This window comes from Halichoerus grypus, chromosome 2, assembly GCF_964656455.1.
Source record: "Halichoerus grypus chromosome 2, mHalGry1.hap1.1, whole genome shotgun sequence".
NCBI classification, from domain to species: Eukaryota; Metazoa; Chordata; class Mammalia; order Carnivora; family Phocidae; genus Halichoerus; species Halichoerus grypus.
Window position 1 is genome coordinate 158,234,613 of NC_135713.1, and position 4,082 is coordinate 158,238,694.

Here is a 4,082-nt window from a genome sequence, read left to right on the forward strand (position 1 = left end):
ATAAAAATCCTTAGACTCAATGTGCTTCAATTCCTGCATTTTTGTGAGGCACGTAAAAGTGAATAATCTCTTTTTTTAAATATTCATACCAAAAATAATGGAACACCCATGTCAGCTCAACGTTCCATCAACTTCTGAAGTAATTAGTACATAGAATATAAATTAGTTTTCCTTTTTCCTAAGCACTCTCGGGAATATCTGAAATGCAGAACAAGCATTATTATCAGATTTATATTAATACATTTAAACCTTAGGACATTTACGCAATAGTCTCATTCCTTCCCACAAGCTATCAAATTCCCAGGCTTTTTTTTAGGGTTATGGTAGCATTTCAATACTAGATAGTATTATAGCAGGGGATCAAGAATGAAGAAAGAATAACTAAATGGAAATGACATCAGTAATAATAATAATAATTCGTCCAGCTCAGTTACTCCTTACTTAAGGCCATTTGGTGGAAGCCATCTTGGTCATTCGCTAGGAGACCTCAAGTGTAACAATTGATGAAGAACTCCAAAGTGCCAGGTTTTCCCCAACACAACGAATACAACAAGAGGAGTGATTCCCCAGGAAGTCATGGATATTTTACTTACAAAATCCATTTTAAAAAGCTATTGTTACTAGGACTCTCCTATCCCTCTTGCCCTCCCACTCTCAATAGGGAGGTTGGCGTTAACAGCTGGACCTTTGCCTCCAAGATGAAACCAGAGAATGGGCCCCCTTGGGGGAGGTTTACCAGGGGAGAGCACGCATTGACAACATTGGGTCCTAAGAGGTTCTTAAAGCAGTTTGAGGTACTTCCAGACCTCCACAGCAGACAGGGAGATGTTTGGGGTTGAAAGGGAAAGAAAGATGATTCTGCCCAAGAATGAATTATATGAAAGACTTCCACCTCCAAATGACAGTCTCTTTATTATGGGAATTACCTGTAGATAACCTGCTCTCTGTCCACACACCTGAAGAGCGTGTTGTGTCCTAATGAGCCCAACCCAGGGACAGAGCTAGCAATTCAAGGAGCCTATCAGCAAGGAAGGGAAATCAAAATGGCATTCAATTATGGGGCACCTGGGTGGCTCAGTCCGTTAAGCGTCTGCCTTCGGCTCAGGTGATCCCAGGGTCCTGGGATTGAGCCCCACATTGGGCTCCCTGCTTAGCACGGAGTCTGCTTCTCCCTCTCCCCCGCCCTGCCTCCCCTCAAATAAATAAATAAAAACTGACAAGCCAGACTCAGTACCCTCCTGTTGAGAGCTGCCTGGTAGGACTGGGGAAGGAGAACTATGTGTCAGGTGTACCAGATGCTCTTGGTGCCCAGCCCATAGCCCTTCTGCAGGCATTCACCTTTCTGAGTCAGCTCGATGGCTTCTTACTTCAAGTTCCTGCAACATCTGGCTTTCTCTGGCACTGTGCTTTTTGTCATCTGGCCTGTACACTGGGCAGGCTATGCGGGCAGCCCTCGACCAGTCATCAATGGCCATGGGCATGGACGTCAGTGAGAAAAGCTGCCGCTTCCTCATCTGTCAGGTGCCAAGTGCACTCTGCTCTGCGATCCCCAGTTGCCTGTTGAAGTCACCGGCTCAGGAGGACACCTGTACCGGCTTCCTTCCCTTTCCTATGTTGTCCAACTTCCACTGACCCCTAGTGGTGCTTCCCAGAATCACCTCCAAGGTAAACTCGCTTTTTTTTTTTAATTTAAAATCAATTAATTAACATACAGTGTATTATTAGTTTCAGAGGTAGAGTTCAGTGATCCATCAGTTGCATAGGACACTCAGTGCTCATTACATCACGTGCCCTCCTTAATGCCCATCACCCAGCTACCCCATCCCCCACCCACTTCCCCTCCAGCAACCCTCAGTTTGTTTCCATCACCCAGTTACCCCATCCCCCCACCCACCTCCCCTCCAGCGACCCTCAGTTTGTTTCCTAGAGTTAAGAGTCTCTTCTGGGGGCGCCTGGGTGGCTCAGTTGGTTAAGCGACTGCCTTCGGCTCAGGTCATGAACCTGGAGTCCCGGGATCGAGTCCCACATCGGGCTCCCAGCTCAGCGGTGAGCCTGCTTCTCCCTCTGACCTTCTCCCCTCTCATGCTGTTTCTCTCTCGCTCGCTCTCTAATACATAAATAAATGAAATCTTTAAAAAAAAAAAAAAAAGAGTCTCTTCTGGTTTGTAAACTTGCTTTTGAATCTGTCTCAGTGTCTCCTTCTTGGGGAACTGAACCTAAGACTCTAGACCTGCAAGGTCTTCTCTGCTCTTTGCAATTTTTATCTTTTTGCAAGTGTGTAAAGTCAGAGAAGTTTGTATTAATCCAAGGAAGGCTTTCATTTTCAGAAGTCTTCAGAAATATTAAAAAATAAATAAAAATTAACTGAAGTAAGTTGACTATTATTTTTTCCAATCTGACTACAAATGTGACCCACTTAATCTTTTTTTATTTAACAGTTTATTATGATTTATAAGTGTCATTTTAAAAACATCAGTCCATTAAACTATGTAGAAATAAGTACACAAAAAGTCTGCAAAACAAAACATACTTTAAACATGTTTAAGTAGAGGGATTATCTGAAATTCCAGATTTTTCAGTCACTTAGTTATTATGCTGTGGCCGCCAAGTAATCCTTAACTTCAGTCGGAGTGAGCCTCCTGAATCCGGCTTCATTGCAGATTCCAACCTCTATGTCGTCTTCTGTCATTTGCCCTTCAAAGTTTTCCTTTAGGGTTAATATGGCTGTATGAATGTCATCTTCAAGTTCCAGGTCTTCATTATATCTTTTCTTGAGGAAAGTCTTCCCATTCACATAGTTCTTTCGCATTGCTGTAGCTTTCCAGTAAAAGTAAGCTCCAGATGGATCTGACTGAAATAAATACAGTCGCCCCTCATTCCAACCACAAATTAGTAGGGAAACTCCAAACGGACGAACACCACCTGACTGAGTGTATTCTTGCATCACTGAAGCTACTCTCTGTACCAGCTGAGCTGTGAGAATGGGTTCTTGGTAAATGAGATAGTATTGCTGAGCTAGTTTTCACGAGCACTCTGTAATCAGGGCCCATGCCACTCTACACCAGGCCTATATGCTTGGTAATCGGTTCCACTTTGTGTACACTTCGCTCATCATACAGAATGGATTTCTGTTTCTTCTCAGTTGCTAATACCACACCATTTGCAGCTTTAATTCCCACTGAAGGGGCTCCTCCAGCTATAGCAGCCAAAGCATATTCAGTCTGGACAAGTTTACCAGATGGGCTGAATGTAGTCAGCGAAAAGCTGTAACCGCATTCCGCCATCTTTATCTGGAGTCCCACTTAATCTTTTTAGGAGACAAATTGATAATAAAGCATTTCTTCTCAATTAATTGGTGGAGACCCTGGGGCTCGCATTGTCAAGAAGTCCAGCATCTCCTTCTTTTAAGAAAAAAAAATTTTTTTTAATTTTTAAAAAAGATTTTCTTTATTTTTAGAGAGAGAGCATGCGCAGGGGGTGGGGCAGGGGCAGAGGGAGAGGAAGAACGAGTCTCAAGCAGACTCCGTGCTGAGTGCAGAGCCCGTCATGAGGCTGGGTCTCACGACCCTGGGATCACAACCTGAGCCTAAACCAAAGTCAGAAGCTTAAGGACTGTACCACATGGCCACCCCCAGGATCTCCTTCTTGAGGCCTCGCCCCCCCTCCCCACCCACCTCATGTATAGTCCAAAAACCTCAGGCAGAGAGAGAAACAGCAGATGTGACCAGTTCACTAAGAAGACCTAGACTGGGTTTGCCATTGATCTCATTGCTGCCACCAAAACCTGTTCTTTAAGGCTTGCTCTGCCCCAATGGAAGCATCCCTGCCCAAGGCCACTGCCCTCAGTGACTTGGTTCCCAGAACCAGCTCAGGAGTGCTCCGTGTCCAGGCTCCAAGGCTGAAATTCCCACGCTGGGCCTTGGGACCAATGTGCACAGCCATGGGAGGCCATTGAGGTGTTGAGAGAAGAGTCACAAGCATCTGCTCCAAGGAGATTGTCAGATTTGACCAGGCTATGGGGACATTGGAAGCATCTCTTGATAAACAGATAATATGCAACCTTACCGAGTCCCTGCTCCATA

The 4,082-nt window shown here is 44.8% G+C and overlaps 1 pseudogene; it reads right to left on the minus strand.

Moving 5' to 3' along the window:
- Positions 1-2,435: 2,435 nt before the first annotated feature.
- On the minus strand, positions 2,436-3,284 carry LOC118543172 (proteasome subunit alpha type-2 pseudogene; annotated as a pseudogene).
- Between the last annotated feature and the right edge of the window lie 798 nt (positions 3,285-4,082).